Source organism: Balaenoptera borealis (assembly GCF_965194805.1).
Source record: "Balaenoptera borealis genome assembly, chromosome: 2".
NCBI lineage: Eukaryota > Metazoa > Chordata > Mammalia > Artiodactyla > Balaenopteridae > Balaenoptera > Balaenoptera borealis.
Window position 1 is genome coordinate 49,100,082 of NC_138867.1, and position 24,814 is coordinate 49,124,895.

Sequence of the window (24,814 nt, forward strand, 5' to 3'; positions counted from 1 at the left end):
TTTACACATGTCATCTCATGCAATCCTCAGAACAACGATAAGAAGCCATCGCTCTGAATCTCTTCCCCATTTTACGAGGAGGAAAGTGTCAGGTTCAATAAACTGATGAAGCTGAAGCAACCCCTGAGTGTCAGAGCCACCAAAGGTTTGAGTGCTTGATCAATGCAGGGTTTGCCTTATCACTCTTGGTCCAGAATTCCTGTTAATGTGATGGCAGTGAGCATCACAAGTGTATATTTAATTTAAAATCACAAGGCACTTACCATGGGGAAGGCACTGTTCTTACTGCTTTGCAAATATGGACTCATTTAATCTTCTCACCAATCACATGAAGTAGTTAGTGTTATCACTCCATTTTACATGTAACACTGAGCTCAGAAAGTGGAATAATTTGCCTCAGGTCAATTTTGTAGCTAATAAATGGAGGAATTGATACTTGAACCCAGACCACAGAGAATGAGAAATGAGCTATTAACTGCTGCACTGGACAAAGAATCAAAAAACTTTTCAAATTCTAACTTTTTCAAGTTACAATGATTCTAGGTTGTAATAAAACTTACAGTGGTTTAATCTTCGTGGCTAATAAAAAGTTATATATTATTCCAGGGATGCAAGGAGTTTTCAATATCCACAATCAATGTAATACACCACAATAACAAATTGAAAAATAAAAACCGTATGATCATCTTAATAGATGCAGAAATAGCTTTTGATAAAATTTAACATCCATTTATGATAAAAACTCCCCAGAAAGTAGGCATAGAGGGAACATATCTCAACACAATAAAGGCCATATATGACAAACCCACAGCAAACATCATTCTCAATGGTGAAAAACTGAAAGCATTTCCTCTAAGATCAGGAATAAGACAAGGATACCCACTCTCACTACTTTTATTCAACATAGTTTTGGTAGTCCTACTCATAGCAGTCAGACAAGAAAAGGAAATAAAAGAAATCCAAATTGGAAAGGAAAAAGCAAAACTGTCACTATTTGCAGATGACATAATACTATACATAGAAAATCCTAAAGATGCCACCAGAAAACTGCTAGAGCTCATCAATGAATTTGGTAAAGGTGCAAGATACAAAATTAATATACAGAAATCTGTTGCATTTCTATACACTATCAATGAACTATCAGAAAGAGAAATTAAGGAAACAATCCCATTTACCATCACCTACCTAAGGAGGCAGAATACCTGTGCTCCAAAAACTATAAGACACAGATGAGAGAAATTGAAGATGACTCAAACAAATGGATATACCATGTTCTTGCATTGGAAGAATCAATAATGTTAAAATGACCAAACTAGCCAAGGCAATATACACATTCAATGCAATCCCTATCAAAATACCAATGGCATTTTTCACAGAACTAGGACAATTTTTTTTTTTAATTTGTATACAAACAAAAAGACCCTGAATAGCCAAAACCATCTTGAGAAAGAACAGAGCTGAAGAAATCATGCTCCTTGACTTCAAACTATACTACAAAACTACAGTCATCAAAACAGCATGGTATTGGCACAAAAACAGAAATATAGATCAATGGAACAAGATAGAAAGCCCAGAAATAAACCCATGAACTTATGGTCAATTAATCTACAACAAAGGAGGCAAGAATTAACAATGGAGAAAAGACAGTCTCTTCAGTAAGTGGTGCTGGGAAAACTGGATAGCTATATGTAAAGGAATGAAATTAGAACACTCTTGAATAACATATACAAAAATAAACTCAAAATGGATTAAAGACCTAAATGTGAGACTGGATACTATAAAACTCCTACAGGAGAACATCAGCAGAACACTAACATAAATCGCAGCAATATCTTTTTGGATCCATCTCCTAAAGTAAAGGAAATAAAAGCAAAAATAAACAAGTGGGACCTAATTAAACTTAAAAGTTTTTGCACAGCAAAGGAAACCATCAACAAAATGAAAAGACACCCTATGGAATGGGAGAAAATATTTGCAAATGATATGACTGATAAGGGATTAATATCCAACATATATAAACAGCTTATATGACTCAACATAAAAAAAAAAAAAACCAAACAACCCAATTTAAAAATGGCCAGAAGACCTGAATAGACATTTTGCCAAAGAGGAAATGCAGATAGCCAACAGACACATGAAAAGATGTTCAACACTGCTAATCATCAGGGAAATGCAAATCAAAACCACAATAAGATATCATCTCATTAGAGATGGCTATCATCAAAAAGTCTGCAAATTACAAATGTTGGTGAGGATGTGAAGAAAAGGGAGCCCTCCTCCACTGTTGCTGGGAATGTAAGTTGGTGTAGCCACTGTGGAAAACGGTATGAAGTTTTCTCAAAAAAACTAAAAATAGAACTACCATATAACCCAGCAATTCTACTCCTGGGTATATATCTGAAAATAACAAAAACCCTAATTTTAAAAGATACACACACGCCAATGTTCATAGCAGCATTATTTACAATTGCCAAGATATGGAAGCAACCTAAGTGTCCATCAACAGATGAATGGATAAAGAAGATGGGGTATATTTATACAATGGAATACTACCCATTTATAAAAAAGAAAGAAATTTTGCCATTTGCAGTAACATGAATGGACTTGGAGGGCATTATGCTAAATGAAATAAATCAGACTAAGAAAAACAAATACTGCATGATATCACTTATATCTTGATTCTAAAAAATACAACAAACTAGTGAATATTAAAAAAATACAACAAACTAGTGAATATAACAAAAAAAGAAATAGACTCACACATATAGAGAACAAACTAGTGGTTACCAGGTTGTGGGGTGGTGGAATATAGGGTTGGAGAAATGGGAGGTACAAACTATTGGGTGTAAGATAGGCTCAAGTATGTATTGTACAACATGGGGAATATAGCAAATATTTTGTAGTAACTGTAAATGGAAAGTAACCTTTAAAATTGTATAAAAAATAAAAATAAATAAAAGTAATATAATTTCCAGAAGTGTTCATTTTCCATTCACTGTGAAAAATCTATCTGAAGATAGTTACAACTGACAGCTAGATGTAAGTAAGTTATGGCATTTAAAGGAAAGATGGACTAAAAGACTAGCTTAGGTAGAAAGAAAGTCCTTTAAGGACTAGAACTATCTTGGACTCTCAAGTACACTATTACCGGAGCTGTAGGAGATAACAGAAGAAAGTCAAATCACAAGAGCAAGCACCATATAAGTGTTAGCTAATTTCATTATCATCAACATTAGCATCATTACTGCAGTTATAATATAAAACCAAGACATCGCAACATAGGAAAGTGATCCTTATGTAAAGGGAATTTTCTCAATGAAGTCATTCATTTCATACCAAAAGCAAGGAATTTCAAATTTTAACATATTTCTGAACATTTTAGTCCAGTCCAAACCATTTAGTTCTGAAAGAGTAAAATGATGGAGGTTGCTGGATGTGTGTAACACTGTCCGTGTTCACCGTGTGCCTAAAGACTCCACAAGGCGAATCACGTTATTAGAAATAACTCGCTGACTTAATGAAACAGTAACTATTAGAGTAACTATTTCTTTTTAGCTGAGTATTTTTATTCCAGTGAAGGAGCTGGGATAAACGCTGGCTGGCTTGCTTTTGTTTCTTTTGTCTTCCTTGAGGTCTTCACCATGCCTGGCTAGATCCACCTGCACAATCAGTAAGATGCCAATACGTCTGCAATTAGGTATGTCTTCCAATAACACTGCGAAGGTGGTATCTCTGTTATTTCCACCTTATGAGTAGAGCAATGAGGGCACAAAGAAGTGAGGGGGAAATGCAGCCATAGAAGACTCACCGCAATCAATTTTGTTGCTCCCGATTACCCCAAAATGCATCTCTTTTATAAATAGGTCTATTTGTACACCACTCAAAAGTATAGTCCAAAAAATGGAAAATCAGTCAACACCTTTTTTTTTTAATTTTTTGATTTAAGTTTATTTATTTTTTTATACAGCAGGTTCTTATTAGTCATCAATTTTATACACATCAGTGTATACATGTCAATCCCAATTGCCCAAATTCATCACAGCACCAGCCCCACCCCACCGCAGCTTTCCCTGCTTGGTTTCCATACGTTTGTTCTCTACATCAGTGTCTCAGTTTCTGCCCTGCAAACCGGTTCATCTGTATCATTTTTCTAGGTTCCAAATATATGTGTTAACATACGATATTTGTTTTGCTCTTTCTGACTTACTTCACGCTGTATGACAGACACTAGATCCATCCACGTCTCAACAAATGACCAATTTCGTTCCTTTTCATGGCTGAGTAATATTCCTTTGTATATACGTACCACACTTCTTTATCCATTCGTCTGTTGATGGGCATTTAGGTTGCTTTCAGGACCTGGCTATTGTAAATAGTGCTGCAATGAACATTGGGGTGCATGTGTCTTTTTGAATTACGGTTTTCTCTGGGTATATGCCCAGTAGTGGGATTGCTGGATCATATGGTAATTCTATTTATAGTTTTTGAAGGAACCTCCATACTGTTCTCCATAGTGGCTGTATCAATTTACATTCCCACCAATAGTGCAAGAGGGTTCCCTTTTCTCCACACCCTCTCCAGCATTTGTTGTTTGTAGATTTTCTGATGATGCCCATTCTAACTGGTGTGAGGTGATACCTCATTGTAGTTTTGATTTGCATTTCTCTAATAATTAGTGATGCTGAGCAGCTTTTCATGTGCTTCTTGGCCATCTATATATCTTCTTTGGAGAAATGTCTATTTAGGTCTTCTGCCCATTTTTGGTTTGGGTTGTTTGTTTTTTTAATATTGAGCTGCAGGAGCTGTTTATATATTTTGGAGGTTAATCCTTTGTCCATTGATTCGTTTGTAAATATATCATCCCATTCTGAGGGTTGTCTTTTCGTCTTGTTTATGGTCTCCTTTGCTGTGCAAAAGCTTTGAAGTTTCATTAGGTCCCATCTGTTTATTTTTGTTTTTATTTCCATTACTGTAGGAGATGGATCAAACAAGATCTTGCTGTGATTTATGTCAAAGAGTGTTCTTCCTATGTTTTCCTCTAAGAGTTCTATAGCGTGCGGTCTTACATTTAGGTCTCTAATCCATTTTGAGTTTATTTTTGTGTATGCTGTTAGGGAGTTTTCTAATTTCATTCTTTTACATATAGCTGTCCAGTGTTTTCCCAGCACCGTTTATTGAAGAGGCTGTCTTTTCTCCATTGTATATCCTTGCCTCCTTTGTCATACATTAGTTGACTGTAGGTGCGTGGCTTTATCTCTGGGCTTTCTAACTTGTTCCATTGATCTATGTTTCTGTTTTTGTGCCAGTACCATATTGTCTTGATTACTGTAGCTTTGTAGTATAGTCTGAAGTCAGGGAGTCTGATTCCTCCAGCTCCGTTTTTTTCCCTCAAGACTGCTTTGGCTATTCGGGGTCTTTTGTGTCTCCATACAAATTTTAAGATTTTTTTGTTCTAGTTCCGTAAAAAATGCCACTGGTAGTTTGATAGGGATTGCATTGAATCTGTAGATTGCTTTAGATAGTACACTCATTTTCACAATGTTGATTCTTCCAATCCAAGAACATGGTATATCTCTCCATCTGTTGGTATCATCTTTAATTTCTTTCATCAGTGTCTTATAGTTTTCTGCATACAGGTCTTTTGTCTCCCTAGGTAGGTTTATTCCTAGGTATTTTATTCTTTTTGTTGCAATGATAAATGGGAGTGTTTCCTTAACTTCTCTTTCAGATTTTTCATCATTAGTGTATAGGAATGCAAGAGATTTCTGTGCATTTATTTTGTATCCTGCAACTTTACCAGATTCATTGATTAGCTCTAGCAGTTTTCTGGTGGCATCTTTAGGATTCTCTATGTATAGTATCATGTCATCTGCAAACAGTGACAGTTTTACTTCTTCTTTTCCAATTTGTATTCCTTTTATTTCTTTTTCTTTTCTGATTGCCATGGCTAGGACTTCCAAAACTATGTTGAATAATAGTGGTGAGAGTGGACATCCTTGTCTCATTCCTGATCTTAGAGGAAATGTTTTCGGTTTTTCACCATTGAGAATGATGTTTGCTGTGGGTTTGTCGTATATGGCCTTTATTATGTTGAGGTAGGTTCCCTCTATGCCCACTTTCTGGAGAGTTTTTCTCAAAAATGAGTGTTGAATTTTGTCAAAAGCTTTTTCTGCATCTATTGAGATGATCATATGGTTTTTATTCTTCAATTTGTTAATATGGTGTATCACATTGATTGATTTGCATATATTGAAGAATCCTTGTATCCCTGGGATAAATCCCACTTGATCATGGTGTATAATCCTTTTAATGTGTTGTTGGATTCTGTTTGCTAGTATTTTGTTGAGGATTTTTGCATCTATGTTCATCAGCGATATTGGTCTCTAATTTTCTTTTTTTGTGGTATCTTTGTCTGGTTTTCGTATCAGGGTGATGGTGGCCTCATAGACTGTGTTTGGGAGTGTCCCTTCCTCTGCAATTTTTTGGAAGAGTTTGAGAAGGATGGGTGTTAGCTCTTCTCTAAATGTTTGATAGAATTCACCTGTGAAGCCACCTGGTCCTGGACTTTTGTTTGTTGGAAGATTTTTAATCACAGTTTCAATTTCAGTGCTTGTGACTGGTCTGTTCATATTTTCTGTTTTTTTCTGGTTCAGTCTTGGAAGGTTTTATCTTTGTAAGAATTTGTCCATTTCTTCCAGGTTGTCCGTTTTATTGGCATAGAGTTGCTTGTAGTAGTCTCTTAGGATGCTTTGTATTTCTGCGGTGTCTGTTGTAACTTCTCCTTTTTCATTTCTAATTTTATTGATTTGAGTCCTCTCCCTCTTTTTCTTGATGAGTCTGGCTAATGGTTTATCAATTTTGTTTATCTTCTCAAAAAAACAGCTTTCAGTTTTATTGATCTTTGTTATCGTTTCCTTCATTTCTTTTTCATTTATTTCTGATCTGATCTTTATCCTTTCTTTCCTTCTGCTAACTTTGGGTTTTGTTTGTTCTTCTTTCTCTAGTTCCTTTAGGTGTAAGGTTAGATTGTTTACTTGAGATGTTTCTTGTTACTTGAGGTAAGCTTGTATAGCTATAAACTTCCCTCTTAGAACTGCTTTTGCTGCATCCCATAGGTTTTGGATCATCGTGTTTTCATTGTCATTTGTCTCTAGGTATTTTTTGATTTCCTCTTTGATTTCTTCAGTGATCTCTTGGTTATTTAGTAACGTATTGTTTAGCCTCCAGGTGTTTGTGTTTTTTATATTTTTATCCCTGTAATTGATTTCTAATCTCATAGCATTGTGATCAGAAAAGATGCTTGATATGATGTTAATTCTCTTAAATTTACTGAGGCTTGATTTGTGACCCAAGATGTGATCTATCCTGGAGAATGTTCCGTGTGTGCTTGAGAAGAAAGTGTAATCTGCTGTTTTTGGATGGAATGTCCTATAAATATCAATTAAATCTATCTGGTTTATTGTGTCATTTAAAGCTTCTGTTTCCTTATTTATTTTCAATTTGGATGATCTGTCTATTGGTGTAAGTGAGGTGTTAAAGTCCCCCACTATTATTGTGTTACTGTCGATTTCCTCTTTTATAGATATTAGCAGTTGCCTTATATATTGAGGTGCTCCTATGTTGGGTGCATATATATTTATAATTGTTATATCTTCTTCTTGGATTGATCCCCTGATCATTGTGTAGTGTCCTTCCTTGTCTCTTGTAACATTCTTTATTTTGAAGTCTATTTTACCTGATATGAGTATTGCTACTCCAGCTTTCTTTTGATTTCCATTTGCATGGAATATCTATTTCCATCCCCTCACTTTCAGTCTGTATGTGTCTCTAGGTCTGAAGTGGGTCTCTTGTAGACAGCATATATATGGGTTTTGGTTTTGTATCCATTCACCAAGAATGTGTCTTTTGGTTGGAGAATTTAATCCATTCACGTTTAAGGTAATTATCAATATGTATGTTCCTATGACCATTTTCTTAATTGTTTTGGGTTTGTTTTTGTAGGTCCTTTTTTTCTCTTGTGTTTCCCACTTAGAGAAGTTCCTTTAGCAGTTACTGTAGAGCTGGTTTGGTGGTGCTGAATTCTCTTAGCTTTTGCTTGTCTGTAAAGCTTTTGATTTCTCCATCGAATCTGAATGAGATCCTTGCCGGGTAGAGTACTCTTGGTTGTAGGTTCTTCCCTTTCATCACTTTAAGTATATCATGCCACTCCCTTCTGGCTTGTAGAGTTTCTGCTGAGAAATCAGCTGTTAACGTTATGGGAGTTCCTTTGTATGTTATTTGTCATTTTTCCCTTGCTGCTTTCAATAATTTTTCTTTGTCTTTAGTTTTTGCCAATTTGATTACTATGTTTCTCAGCGTGTTTCTCCTTGGGTTTATCCTGTATGGGACTCTCTGCACTTCCTGGACTTGGGTGGCTATTTCCTTTCCTATGTTAGGGAAGTTTTCGACCATAATCTCTTCAAATATTTTCTCTGGTCTTTTCTCTCTCTCTTCTCCTTCTGGGACCCCTATAATGTGAATGTTGTTGCGTTTAATGTTGTCCCAGAGGTCTCTTAGGCTGTCTTCATTTCTTTTCATTCTTTTTTCTTTATTGTCTTATGCAGCAGTGAATTCCACCATTCTGTCTTCCACGTCACTTATCCATTCTTCTGCCTCAGTTATTCTGTTCTTGATTCCTTCTAGTGTAGTTTTCATTTCAGTTCTTGTATTGTTCATCTCTGTTTGTTTGTTCTTTAATTCTTCTAGGTCTTTGTTAAACATTTCTTGCATCTTCTCGATCTTTGCCTCCATTCTTTTTCCGAGGTCCTGGATCATCTTCACTATCATAATTCTGAATTCTTTTTCTGGAAGGTTGCCTATCTCCACTTCATTTAGTTGTTTTTCTGGGGTTTTAGCTTGTTCCTTCATCTGGTACATAGCCCTCTGCCTTTTCATCTTGTCTATCTTTCTGTGAATGTGGGTTTTGTTCAACAGGCTCTAGGATTGTAGTTCTTCTTGTTTCTGCTGTCTGCCCTCTCAGTCACCACCTTTCTGGAGAGCCTTACTGCATCTGGATACATTTGGGTGGTCTCAAATATTTTCATGTAGTGCCTGTGTTTCACCTCATCTCATTTTTTTCTTTTTTCTGCATTTCTGGATCACTATCTAGGATGATGAGTGATCTGTATTATTTTCAGGAAGACAGAAATGTTTCCCAAATCATCCTGACTATTTCATGCCCAGTTCAAACCCTACATGTTTTATATATTGTCATAGGTACTTTTAGCAAAAGAAGTCTGTCACCCACAATTCTGTTACTGGTCTTAGCAAAGTACAATAGCCATTACATCTCCAGTGATGACTGTGAGGCACTCCAAGATCTTAAGGTACACACTGAATCCTTTTTTTAAAAACTGTTTTTATGTTAAGTTCATGTTAATTATCCTGGTTATTTAAAAATAGGTAATCTAGTCTATAATAATAACAGATAGCTATACCTGTATATTTATCTATTTGCCAAAGGCTATAGCACTGTTTCATATAAGCCTTACAAAAACTACGTGGGACAGGTTTTATCAAATACTTTTTATAGCTGAAGAAACTGAGGTGGGGCTGCAGGTGGAGTTGCTTACTTAAGCCTATGCAGCTATTAAGTCATGAAGTCATGATACCAGGATTAAAGCCCATTTCAGTGTGATTCTGAAACCATGCTTTTAACCACAACATTATGAAGCTTCAAGTATGGAATGCATGTGTAATTCATCAACCCAATTTATTTAATAAAAGCAAGCAGTGTCTTCCCCTTGCCAGTTGAGCTCACAAACACATAATTTTCATGTTATCACCAGCTTTATTTACTCCTGGACATTCTTCCCAGACTACATTCCCGATGACTGGTATAGACTTGTTTTTTTACATCACTGATTCAAAAACTCTCGGGATTTTTGGAGAGCAATATACTATAATATTACTTCATCAGACCCACAGGAAGAAAAAGTTTGAACATGACATCTACTTTCATTTAAATCAGTCTTCTTTCCGATCTTGAAAGGAAAGCATATTTTGCATTCATGTTGCTCTGTGTTTTATATCGGTCCCAAAGATACTAGTACATAATAGGCTTCCAGAGCCTTTCATTTCTTGAAGATGAAAGTAATTGCATGAGAAAAGGGAAGGAAGAAAGGACTTAGGAGATAGGAAGGCTACACAGAATCAGGCACGCAGTGGTACATTTTTACTAAAAAGGACACAATGTGCCTTTTATACTATGCATGAAGCCTAATCATTTCTCTCACGTGCATAAAATCAGATTCCAAAGAAATCAAAGTAATGGCCTAATCTCATAAACTCAGAAAGCCAAGAATATAAGAGGATTTCAGGGTGGTTTGTTTTAATTTAAAAAAATTATTTGGAGAAAACAGCTGAGGAACTTCAATTTGGTACAAGTATCATGAGGTCTTATGTTGGATTGTCTCAGCCCTGCATTAAATTCCACGGTAACAAATGATCCTAATATAATTTCCATTCAGAAGAATGAAACACAGCCATCTAGTTGTAGGCATCTCCTAACTCATAGGGAAATTCTAGATTTTTCCAGCTGCTTTACTGGAGTTACAGTTGACTTTTTCAATCTTGTTTTACACAGCTCTAGAGAAAAAGGGAACCATGAGCTATGTTTTACAATTTACTTAACTAATTTCACGTACTTATGTTTTTTCTACCAAGTTTCTTGACAGTTATAATTTCTCCCCTTTGGAAATTAAGGAGAAGGGATCATAGTTCACAGCACATGCCATGCTGACAGTCCTTGTCTACCATATGTGCTAGGACCCACTTTAAGACTAATCTTGGGACCTCCCTGGTGGTGCAGTGGTTAAGAATCTGCCTGCCAATGCAGGTGACATGGGTTCGAGTCCTAGTCCAGGAAGATCCCACGTGCTGCAGAGCAACTAAGCCTGTACACCACAACTACTGAGCTCTAGAGCCCACGAGCCACAACTACTGAAGCCTGGGCACCCAGAGCCCATGCTCCACAACAAGGGAAGCCACTGCAGTGAGAAGCCCGCGCACCGCAACGAAGAGTAGTCCCAGCTCACCACAACTAGAGAAAGCCCGTGCGCAGCAACGAAGACCCAACACAGCCAAAAATAAATTAATCTCCTCAAAGAAACATTCCAAACCAAAACTTCTGTATACTGAGCAGTCCCCGGCTTCCCACGCCATATCAATTATGTGTCACTTATGGCATTTTGTCTATCAGTTGCTTTTATATTCTTTAAGTAGTTCTTGTATGTCAATCTGTCTCCAGAGATAAAGAATGGAAATAATAGTCATAAAAATGAAATTTGATTTCACTGAGTATTTTTATGGGTCCAAATTTACACGCTATTGAGATATGCATTGCCCCTCCAGAAATAAAGCCACTTTATTTTAAGAAAAAAAACATATACATCAATACAGGCAACTATAACCTGGGTCTATTACAAAACTTCTCCCTGGAATACTCAGGGATATATTTAAGTTAAAGATCAGTGAAGGGTTTGCTTTAGAGAGAAAGAAAAAATTTCTGGAACCTGTTTCTGTTGGTACAAACAAGACCATGAAGCAGTTTACTAGTCATTCAACACTCTGGGAAGCTCATGTAAACCAATCCTAACAATTTTTTGAATGCTCTGTTTTAAGTGTTATAAATACTGACAGTAATGAATAACCAAGAAACAAAGTGAGTGCCTCTTATGAGAACATAGTTGCAATCTAATTACATTAAATCCAGGTAGAGAGTCATCCCATGTGACAGCCTGCACTCACCTGCCTGAGATCATATCCCCAAAGCAAGATGCACCCACCCATGCAAGTCCAAATCTAAGGTGCCTGTGTGTCTCTGGCACACATGTTTCAAAATTCCTCCTTGGTTAAGAAGCAAGAAGAGAGGAAAGGAAGTTTAGGTCTTAGAATAGTCACTTGGTTTCAGGTAGACACACATCAAGCCAGCTGGCGGTACCAGGTCACATGGAAGGAATGACTAAGTGGTTGTGCTCAATCTGGATGAGGCAACTGGACTAAACATAAGGCAAGACTCTGGAGCCCTAGAAGATGGTGAAGCCACTATATACAAACAGCTTGGATATCTGAATGACTTCGTGGAGCATACCGAGCCCCCTCCCCCAACCCACATTGCACTGTGATGTGAGCAAGAAATAAGTGTGTGTGTTAAGCCATTGAAATTTAGGTTTTAGTTTGTTACAGTCTTTGTGCTATCTTGACTAATCATACTGTGTGCCTCCATCTACAAATGGCCAATATGGGTATCAATTAATCAAATATCCAAGTTACTTGAAGTAGAAGGTGTCCAGACTTTTTTTTTAACTGCCAGAACATGAAGTGGCCATGGTATAGCCACTGCGGTGTTCAGCAGCTGGATTTTAAAAAATGATTGACAACCATTGAAAAGACCACAAAAAGCAAATGTGCCCAGAGAAACAATCTTTCTGAGTTCTGAGGAGAATTCTCCCCACAGATTATGCTCATTTAATGTGTGCAATAAGTACAATTATTACACAGATGACAGAACTGAAGCTTAGTGCACATCATCCAAGATTGTCCAGACTACGTCTGTCTGCTGAACTTCAAATCCTGTGTTCTCAACCCTTACACTCCTTGAGGGCAAAAACCAGACTTCTCAATTTTTTATTTTATTTTTAGTTCCCCTCACACAGTTCTAAGCCTAGCGCTTAATGAACACCAGTAGTGTGAGTTAATGCATTCTCCAAAGTAGGTGACATACTTCTTTCTCAGTGGAAAAATCAACTATATTTTCAAGATCTTCTGAAGTCATTCAGTAACAGTCTTGCATAATAACTTTGTACAATAGGTCAGTAACGGTATTTGACAGAAAAATACAGAGTCAAAGGCAGTTAGCAACAGGAATCTCAACATGCAGCAGAGGAAACAAGCTTTGGAATATAAAGAAAAAATTTTTTTAGAAAGCAGTTACCAAGAAGAAAAAAAATGTTAATGGGGTCTTTTCCGTGTTCATTTCTTAGGTATATTACATTACAACCAAGTGATGAGACCATGCAGCAGTGAAACACTAACAGATATTCCTGTTAAGTATAGAAAAGACAAATGAGAAATTTCTATGATATTTAAATGGATGGGGTTTAAAGTGAATGTTAAGGGGGAAAAGTCCCAATATTAGCATTTATTTATAGAAAATAAAAATAGATGCTAATATTAGAGATAGATTCTTTCATATTTCACAGCAATGAATTTACAATTTGCTTTCCAGCAGACTGTAAAGAGACAAGGAAGCTGAAAATTCAAAGAGACACCTGAAATACCTAAAGACAACTTTATGTCGCAGGAAGTAGAGAAACTCTAAGATAGCCTCTCTTTCCACAGAAAGGGATTGATTTGGAATGTTCAATGAATAGCTACACTTTGTACCAGACACACTTCACTTCTCAAATTCAGTGGAGCAAGTCAGGTAAAGGAAAAAAGAAGAAAGAAAACAAGCTAGAAAGCTCAAAGGACATGATTCCATAAAGTATTAATAAATTTAGACTGTGCATTTGAAAGATACAATCCAATTCAGAATGCGGAACAAGCTAGCATATGCTCTACCCATATTTTTAAAGTACAAAAAAAGGAGAATTCTTTGCAAATCACTGACCAAAATGGAAATAAAATTACACTATCACAATGGAAATTATCAGCTGGTATCTGTCCTAGAATATTAAGGAAATGAACCACAGCAGTAATAATAATAATGCTGCCTCTAATTTGTATAAATCACGGTTGCTCATCTCATTTGTTATAACAAAAAATGGGTAAGTTAATCAGCAAAAGATTATTAACTGATTTATTGAGAATAAAACACAAGAATAAAAAGCAGAAGCCAATTTGCAGATTCATCATAGAGAAAATGAACACTGGGGGCACAATAAAAAAGTCAGCATCCCTCTGATACAGTGTTGGTGGGACTATAGACACTATGGAGGGAAATTTGGCAATATTTAACTAAATAACAAACATGCATATCTTTTGAGGTAGTAACTGCACATTTATGAATTTATCCTACAGAAATACTGGCTTGTACCAAATGGTGTGTTCAAGGTAGTTCATAGAGCACTCTTTATAATAACCAAAAATAATAATAATAAATAGGAATTTAGTGAGATAATTTATGATGTATTTATGTCAATGAATATCATGGAAGCCCAAAAGAGAATGGAAAAATTATGTATTAATATGTATAGCCTCCAAGGTTTATAATTAAGTGGAAAAAATGTAAGGTACAGAAAAGTATATATATATACTACCATTTATGTGAGAAAAAGAAGATATGATATATATATTATACATTAACAAGATACATATTAATATATACATTAATAAAATAAGAGAAGATATAAATATATATTTAATATTTAATATAAATATATACCTTGTCCCTCTTATTTTTACTCAAGATATATAGTATCTCTAAAAGAGTACAAAAAGAAACTAATAATATCTCTCATTTCTGAGGAGAGGAACTATGCTACTAGGTTAGAAGGGAGATTTTTCAATATATATTCTTCTGTAAATTTTGAATTTTCCCATGTGAATGTATTGGTCTCTGATCGAAAATTACATAATTTAAATTACAAAAAAAAATTTAAGATAGGCAGCATGCATTCTAAGTTACAAACAAATGCAAGTCAAATTGATAGCCACAGCAGTCACGTTGAGCTGAGGAGGTAGAGATCACGGTCAGGGCGGCTGAAGTGGCTGGAACCTATAAGGCAGGGTCCTAGAGAGTAAAAAGTTATGCAGAGAGAACTTCCCAGAAGTCTAAGTGGGAGTTCTCCCTAAGTTTGTGGCTGACATCTGGGCCATACTTTGCAGGATGAGAACATCTGAGGCTTACCAGATAACAAATGTTATGGGGTGGAAAGAACAGAGATACTACAGGTCAAGTAGTGCTAGAGGGAAAATAGCGCTGGACATCACTGGAGCTCAGGTGCTATGAGAGTGGGAGAACTCATTAACATTCCATTAACACCTTTGGCAGCTACCTGAGACACAGGAAGTTAGTGCATTCTATAATGAGGGCCTGTCCTAAAGTAAGTCCTAGGACCCCCACAAAGCCTAAAACAAAGCCTATCATCAAGGAAAGCAGTCTCTCCTGTATGTTGAATACTGCCAAGTTGAAGGGGATCAGGAAGCACTTTGGCTTCCGAGAGATTTGCACTAACAAAGCATAAAATCGTGTTCAAGATGATCAACCAATAATCCAACAGAATGCTCAAATAAGAATCAACATTTTTCCAAAGAAGATAACAGAATCCAGAGGTTTATAACATATTACCCCAAATTTCCCATAGTTAATCAAATATCACTAGACAAAGAAATAGGAAAATGTGATACACAGACAAGCAAAGAAGTAGTAAATACAAAAAAAAACCCTAATGGCGCAGAATTTGGCCTAACAAAAACTTTATAGCAGCTATTATAGATATTTTCAAAGGATTAAAGAAAAAATTACTCAAAGAAATACAGGAAATATGATCGTAAAGAGTAGACAGAGAGGAAACCTAAGCAGAGAAAAGAGCCAAATGGAAATCCTAGAACTGAAATGAAAAATTTAGTGGGTGAGCCTAAACAGCTGATTGGAGATGGCAGGAAAAAAGTCAGAACTTAAAACATGTCAATAGAAATTATTCAACCTGGGAAATGAAGAAGGAAAAAACATTAAGAAAATGAACTGAGCCTCAGGAATAGGTAGGGCAATTTCAAATAGTCTTACATAAGTATAATTGTAATTCCAGAAGGAAAAGAGAATGAGATGAGCCAGACAAAATACTTGAAGGAATAATGTCTGAAAACTTCTCAAATTTGATGAAAAACACTAGCTTACATATCCAAGAAGTTTAGCAAACCCCCAAAAGTATAAACACAAAGAAAACCACACCCAGGCACTCTGTAGTCAAACTTCAGAAAATGAAAATTAAAAAGAAAATATTAAGAGCATCCAGAGAAAATGTCCATATTATATATAGTGGAACAAGGTTAAGAATGATCATGGGCTCATCAAAAACAATGGAGACTGAAAGAAATCAATGAAATAGCAACTTTAAATTGCTAAAAGGAAAAAAAAAAATTTGTTATCTTGGAATTCTATATCCAACAAAAATGTTCTTCAAAGATGAAACAAAGGCACTTTCAGATCAACAAAAACTAAGAATATTAATCACGAGCAGATCTACACTGCAAGAAATGCAAAATATGAAGGCAAATGATACTAGATGGCAATTCATATCTGCAGTAAAGTATAAAGAGCATTAGACATGTTAAATAAACTGGTAAATATAAATAAGTTTATTGTCTTTTAATAGACAATCAAAAGACCACTAACTATTAAAAGCAAAAACAGTAACACTCTAAGGTGGGGTTTATAACATATGTTGAAATAAAAGATATGGCAATAATCATACCAAGAAAAAGGGATAAGTAAATTGAATTATATTGTTATAAGGTTATTATTGTATACCTGTGAGATGCTATTTGTAAAGTGTGAAAATGTAAGATATTGACTCTAAATAGTTAAAAGTACATATTTTAAGCCCTGAGCAATCAATAAAACTAAATAAAGATAGATAGACAGAAAGACATTCATTCATTCATAATGAAAGAGACTATAACTAAAAGCTAATAGAAAAAATAAAACAGCACACTTAAAAATATTGAATTAACTCAAAGAGGGCAGGAAAGAAGCAACAGAGGAACCAAAAATAAGAGACAAATGAGGAGGGCTTCCCTGGTGGCGCAGTGGTTGAGAATCTGCCTGCCAATGCAGGGGACACGGGTTCGAGCCCTGGTCTGGGAAGATCCCACATGCCGCGGAGCAACTGGGCCCGTGAGCCACAGCTACTGAGCCTGCGCGTCTGGAGCCTGTGCTCCGCAACGAGAGGCCACGACAGTGAGAGGCCCGCGCACCGCGATGAAGAGTGGCCCCCGCTCGCCGCAACTAGAGAAAGCCCTCGCACAGAAACGAAGACCCAACACAGCCAAAAATAAATATATAAAATAAATAAATAAATTTATTATTTTTTTTAAATGAGGAAAAAAAAGTTTAATACCTGATGTTTAGTGGGATTCACTCAACAAATTCATGCAAAAAATGCGAGCAAGGCTACAATGCTGATGCCTTAAGAAATACACACATTAATAAGACATTCCTCGTAACATCAAAGATCTTACAATTGTACATAGATATACAATAATTATCATATGAGAAATACAAAGAATACTATAGTTACCACCAAGCACTTCCTATACACTAGATCTCTGACTAAGTGCTTTATAAATATTAATTCATTTATTCCTCACAATCCATAATGTAGGTGCCCTTAGCCCCATTTTGTAGGTAAAATTGGATGCAAGCTCCATGAGGGCAATGACCATAAGTATTATTTATCTTTGTGCTATCATATCTCACTCTTTGCAGAGCATCTAATAGGTGCTTAATAAACAGCTGTCAAAAGAATGAATGAATTTTAAAGGACACAGTAATTTTCCTCATGCAGAGAACCAGAATTGGGAGCCAGACAGACTTGAGTTCAAAGTCCTTGATATTAACAGTTAGGTAGGATCCCAAACAACAATAACCTGGGTGACAAATACATCCAGTTGGTACACGACAGTTCTAGTTTATGACTATTGTCCCAGTGCAATTACTAATAGGGCCCTCACTCACTTTCAAAAAAAGCCAAATTTAAATAATAAAATATATGGTTACTTTAAGATTTTAGAGAAGAAATCTCCTTCTCTTCTCTGGTTGGGATAATCAGGAACTCTTCTTTCAACAGATGGCACTTGAAACAACTTTTTAACAGATGAATAGCATTTGCTAGACAGAAAAGAGAATAAGGTTTAAAAGGGGAAAAGGATTCTGTGACTTTAAGAAAACACGACATATGAATGAATGTGTAAATAGTTGTGAGATTTGGCACTCCAAGAAACTCTTTAAATAAAAATTTTTTTTCACAGATGTTCACAAGCAATGGAGATTGAAAGCTTCCTAAATGACTGGAAAACAAAGGACAATGACAAATAAGAACGTGTCACTGGGCTGAAGTGGAAAAACAGGAGTGTTTCCCTTTTGCTCAATCTTTATGTAAGAGTCTTAAAAGGCAGAGCTAATAACATTCATTCTGTAGATCACCCTAATTTTGAGAGTAAAGGTAAAAAAGACTTAATGGATTTACATGGATACAAAAAGAGATAAATTAAACCAAAGTGATTTTCAGTTTGGTGAAACAACTTCAGTTTTACTTCAAAAAAAACCAAAAATCCTGTAGTTCAGATACTTTGCAAGAAGAAAATTTCCAAGGAAATGGAAAGTGGTTGTCGAGGTGTGCATTTAAAGAAGAAAGTTCAACAACTAGACCAATTACTATCAATATGATTGCTATTGTTACAAACTATATCTGTTGAGCATTGACTATACATCAGGCACACTGTTAGACATCTTACATAACTAAGTTAATGCTCACAGTAATTCGTAATATATTACAATTCTCTCTATTATACAGATGCAAAAGACATAGCTCATAGAAACCCTAACGGTTTTTAATGGTAGAACTTGAATCCGTTCTGAGATTTCCCTGATTCCAAGCAGCTCTCACTCCTGCCTCCGGGTCTCATTGCGTTAACAGTGATCCCAAATATGTTGAAGGTGAACAATCAATGTACAGAAGAAAGTGCTTGCCTCTGTCTTGCTAGCTCTGGGAGACAGTTCTGTATGTCAAACAAATGGCCTTAGCACATTTCAAAGAAAATGTTGAAGGAGATGCAGAAATGGAAAAAAAAAAAAAACCAGTTAAATAAATCTCACTTACCAATAAATGATTAATGATTGGGGAAAATAACGGTTTACAAATATGAACAGAGTATACTTTGCCCAAAGCTCAGACTATGTAATAGTTAAAAGGAAATAAACATGGGTTGAGAACACTGGAAGGAGAACTGTGAGGTGTGTTTGCTGTTAGATTATAAGCTCCTAAACCACAACCATTTTCTAAGAGATGCAAAAGTAGTTCCTTCACCTATGGGATGTAAAACTGAACTTGAAAAACTATCTAAGACTATTCAGTGTAGATGGTTCCTTTCAAATGGTGGGGATTATGGAAAGAATATGTTATGTGTTTTTCAACTCATAACTAAATCTCTCTATCTTGAATTTCCTTGACATAAAAAGCATTTTAAATCAAACTATTAGAGCATAAGTTAAGTTGCTTAAATCTTCCCTTTTCCTAAAATACCTGTTTCATAAACATAAATAAAATGTTTAAATTTCAAGAGAATCTTTGTTAAGACATTTTAGAAAGTTTACAGCTTTCACTTTGCTTTTCTTACTCCTAAGTAGAAGTTTAGGTTTACATTTAGATGTTTTATGATAACATCTAAATATATTAGTTAAGCCTTCAACCAAGAATATGAATGTCTCTTGACTCTCTTGGCTTAGAAGTCTACAAGGGCATGTTACTTTCAAGATTTTCTTCTAGAAGCTAAAGTCCAACATATTATTTCAAATTTGGGAATATCTCCTTCCATTTCATTTTATTTCTACTTGAATAAATTAAAGAACTATTTAGGACAAATTGAGGGTTTTTCCACAGTAGACCTTCTTACAGTTATAAGAAAATGAAAAGACTGATTTCTAATTTTTCAGAGCCTCCAGGTTTAGTTTATAGCTTTCAGGATGTATAGCTAAGAAATCTTCCAAAGCTAGTAGGGAAATGGAACACAGCAAAAATAAAGAAGCCTGCCATGGTAGCTTTTTTTTTCTTTCTCTTTTTCTCTCTCTTTTTTTTTTGGCAGGCAAATTCATCTGAATCTATCAGAATATTGAATATTGATAATTTGTGAGTTAAAGTTTCCTGATTATTCTAAAACTCTTCCAGGAGAATGCTAATGTAAAAAACTTCTTGAGAATGACAACTAAAATCCACTGAACTTAAATAGTATCCATTTATTAGGAACCAGATAAAGCTATATTTGTTCTGAAATTACTAAAACTGTCTTACCATATGGAATAATGGAATAGCCCATAAGCAAAATGAAAAAATTAAAGTGTGTTGCAAATTCCCAATATTAATCCTCAATAAAGATTTTAGAAATCTATCAGCTTTCATTTGTTTCCCTGCTCTCTCTCTATTGAATGTCTTTAAGAAATTAACAGACTTTCTCCTACACAAAGTCCTATGCTTTGAATACTAGAGCATCATACTTGTATTTAAAAATTAATAATCATAAGTTAAAATTCATGATGTTTTTCAAGTAGACTTCAAAGTACATTGAGATCAAGATAAAGAATTCATTTAATCTAACTCTATCTTCCAAAGGAAATAAGAAGAGAGTTGACCAAAATGGCAATATGGAAGGCTCCTGAGTTCCCCTCATCCCACAGATACATTGAATATATAGCTACACGTGGAGCAATTCACTCTGAAAGAAATTCAGAAACTAGCTGAGTAACTCCTACATATCAGATGAATGAGAAAATACCCACATTAAAATAGGTAGCAAAGGCTTGAGACATGCTCTCACCATAAACTCCCTTGATACCATGCCATACAATTGGGAGGAAACCCCCCAATTCCTAGTTTCTCCCTGAGGGGTGAAGGGTTTGGATCCCATATCTAGTACCCTAGCTCTTAAAAAACCCACCAGAGGGAGGGGCTCCCAAAACACCTAGCTCTGAAAGCCAGTGGGGTTTGTGTCCATGAGACTCACAGGACTATGGCAAACAAAGAAGAAATCCTTAACTGGTACACAGCACTCATCATGGCTATTCCCTCAGAGCTCAGTGCAGAGGGGACAGGCAAAATCTCCCATCTCCCAGTCGTTCCCCAAAGAATTTAATCCAAATACGTTAAGAGTTGCTGCCTAAGGGCCAGGCTTCTAATTAAGTAAGCACTGGGAGCTATCTGTAATCATCTCCAGAAACCAGAGAAGTCAGTGGACACCACTCCCACTTCCTCCTGCAGCCCACTCCAAGTTGCCAGTATCTCTCTAGAAGGAGCTTGTACACATGTCCCAGCTCCAGCTTTTATAACTGCCACCTGAGAGATAGGACCTGGACTGCTGGGATCTGATAGCAAAGAGGCTTCCATTCATGAGTCCCATAGAATTGTAGCAAACAAAGAAGCAATTCTTAACTAACTATCCCCCAACCCAAGCACCCAGAGCTCAGCACAAAGGAAGCAGGCAAAATTGCCTATCTCCTAGTCTTTCTCTGAAAGGGATTTATACACATACTTTAAAAGCTGTTGCATGAAGGCCAGGCTTCTAATTTAGACAGCATCTAGTGGTTGGCTGAAATCTTCCTCAGAGACCAGAGAAGCTGGTGGATACCTCTTACACCTTCTCCTTTCACCTCACTCCAATTATAAAAACAAATCACCAGTATCTCTCTGGAAGGAGCTGGTGCACACAGCTGGCACCCCAGCTTTTGCAACAATTACCCAAGGAATGAACCCTTGGGTTGCCTGGCTCTAACTGCCAATGGGGCTTACATACACAAGTTCTACAGGACTACAGCAAACAAAAAAATAGTTTTTAATAGACATAGGAATTATCCTCCACCCGCATAGCTATACACCCAGGCCCAGAAGAGAGGAAGCAGGTAAAATGCCCATCTCCCAGTCTCTCCCTAGAAGGAGATTAACTACATACTTCCCCGGGGGCTGCCTGAGGGTCCAGCATCTAATCAGCCTGCATCTAGGTTCTGATTGCAATACTCTCCTTTGGGACACTGACAGATCTTGGCACATCCTTAATGACTGGGAGCCACTAAAAACAAAGAAGGAGGCTTGAACAATCACAAAAGTTTGAGGGACAACTAGGAGCTCAGGCCAGGCTGATCAACAAGATTCATCTCCTATACAAGGCCATTCTGTCAAAACTGGGACAGGTGGCTGTTTTATCTAATATGTGAAAACCAACACAGAGAGTCAAAGAAAGTGAAGAAATAGAGGGATATGTTGCAAGCAAAAAAACAAGATAAATATCCAGAAACAAATCTTAATTAAGCAGAGATCTGTGGTTTACCTGAGAGTTCAAAATAATGGTCATAAAGATCAGACTCACCAAGGTCGGGAGAACAATGCATGAAAAAAGTGAGAATTTCCATAAAGAGATAGAAAATATTAAAATATTAAAGCAAATCACAGAGCTGAAGAATACAATAGCTGAACTAAAAAATTAAATATTTGGGTTCAACAACAGACTAAATGATGCTGAAGAAAAGATCAGTGAACTCAAAGACAAAGCAGTGGACTTTATCCAATTAGAGAGGCTTTTAGAAAAAAGAATGAAAAAGAGTGATGATAGCTTATGAGACTTATAGACCAATATATGCATTAGTGGTCCCAGAAAGAGAAGACAGAGGGAAAGGGGTAGAAGGCTTATCCAAAGAAATAATGGCTGAAAACTTCTCTAACCTGGAGAAAAACCCTGACATCTAGAAACAGGAAGCACAGAGAATGTCAAATAAGATGAATCCAAAGAGGCTCACACTGAAATACATTATAATTAAATTGTCTAAAGTTATAGACAAGGAGGGAATCTTAAAATGAGCAAGAGAAAAGCAATTTATTACATACAAGGGTACTCCCATAAGACTTAGAACTAATTATTCAGCAGAAACCTTGCAGGTCAGAAGAAAGTGGCATGATATATTCAAAGTGCTGAAAAGAAAAAAAAAATACCAACCAAAAATACTCCACCCAGCAAAGTTGTCTTTCAGAATTGAGGGAGAGATAAAGAGTTTTCCAGACAAATAAAGATGAAGGAGTTTATCACTACTAGACCACCCTTAAAAGAAATGTTAAAGGGAGTTCTTCAAGCTGAAGCAAAAGGATGCTAATTAGAAACAGGAAACTATATAAAAGCATAAAATTCACTGGTACAAGTAAATATATAGCTAAATTCAGAATGTTCTCATGGTGTAATGGTGGTGGGCAAATAACTTATAGCTCTAGTATGAAGCTTAAAAGACAAAAGTATTTTAAAAAACTATAACTACAGTAAGTTGTAAATGGATACACAATGTAAAAAGATGCAAACTGTGACATAGAAAACATAAAATGTGGGAGTAGAAGACCTTTGGTCTGCATTTGAAGTTATTATCAGCTACAAATAGACAGTTATAAATATAAGATGTTTTATGTAAGCCACATGTAACCACAAAGCAAAAGCCCACAGTAGATATATGAAAGAGAAAGAGAAAGGAATATAAGCATACCACAACAGAAAATCATCGAATCACAAAGAGAGCAAGAGAAGAACAAATTAACAAAAGAATCATAAAACAATCAGAAAACAACAAACAGAATGGCAATAGAAAGTCCATAACTATAAATAATTACTTTAAAAATAAACGGACTAAAGTCTCCAATCAAAACATATAGAATACCTGAATGGATTTTTTAAAAAAACAAAAACACAAGACCCAACTATATGCTGCCTACAAAAGATTCACCTCAGATTTAAGGATACATATGGATTGAAAGCAAAGGGATGGAAAAAGATATTCCATGCCAATTGAAACCAAAAGAAAACAGGGAGAGCTATATTTATATCAAACAAAATAGACTTTAAGCCAAAGATTGTAACAAAAGACAAAGAAGATCATTATATAATGATAAAGGCATTAATTCATTAAAAGGATATAACAACTATAAATATTTATGCACCAAACATAGGAACACCTAAATATATAAAGCAGATATTAGCAGACCTAAAGGGGGAAATAGACAGCAATTCAATAATAGCAGAGGACTTCAATATCCCACTTTCAACAAGAGATAGATCATCCAGACAGAAAATCAATAAGGAAACAATGGACTTAAATTGGATTTAAATTACACGTTAGATCAGAGAGAGTAAACAGACATATACAAAACATTCTATCCAAAAGGAGCAGAGTACATATTCTTCTCAAGTGCACATGGAACATTCTCCAGGATAAATAATATGTTAGGCCACAAAATAAGTTTTAATAAATTTAAGAAGATTGAAATCACTAAATATCTTTTCCTACCACAATGGTATAAAACTAGAAATCAATTACAAGATGAAAACTGGAAAATTCACAAATAAGTAGAGAGTAAACAACATGCTCATGAACCACCAATGGATCAAAGAAGAAATCAAAAGAGAAATCAAAAAATATCTTGGAACAAAAGAAAATGTAAACACAACATACCAAAACCTTGGGGATGCAGCAAAAGCACTTCTGAGAGGGAAGTTAATAGCAATAAATGCCTACATTTAGGGGAGAAAAAAGAGCTCAAATAAACAACCTTACTTTACACTTCAAGTAACTGGAAAAAGAAGAACAAAATAAGCCCAAAGATAGCAGAAGGAAGGAAATAACAAAGATCAGACCAGAAAAAAATAAAATAGAGACTAAAAAGACAATAGAGAAGATCAATGAAACTAAAAGCTGATTCTTTGAAAAGATAAACAAAATTGACAAACCTTTAGCTAGACTCTCTAAAAAAAAGAGAGAGAGAGAAAGGAGTCAAATAAATAAAATCAGAAATTAAAGAGGAGATATTACAATTGATACTGCAGAAATACAAAAGATCATAAGAGACTACTATGAACAATTAAATGCTAGCAAATTGGACAACCTAGAAGAAACAGATAAATTCCTAGACATATACAACCTATCAAGACTGAATCATGATGAAATGGAAAATCTGAACAGATTGATTACTAGTAAGGAATCAGTAATTAAAAACCTCACAACAAACAAAAGTCTGAGACCAGATGGCTTTAC

General features: G+C 35.7%; 1 protein-coding gene across 1 annotated transcript in view; it reads right to left on the reverse strand.

Annotated features, from left to right (window-relative positions):
• Positions 1-8,074: 8,074 nt before the first annotated feature.
• Positions 8,075-24,814, reverse strand: part of DEPDC1B (DEP domain containing 1B) — a 278,101-nt gene continuing 261,361 nt past the window's right edge. The window contains exon 17 of the mRNA XM_082382374.1: positions 8,075-17,872. The gene's annotated coding sequence lies outside the window, so the exon portion shown is untranslated. The remainder of the gene's footprint in view (positions 17,873-24,814) is intronic.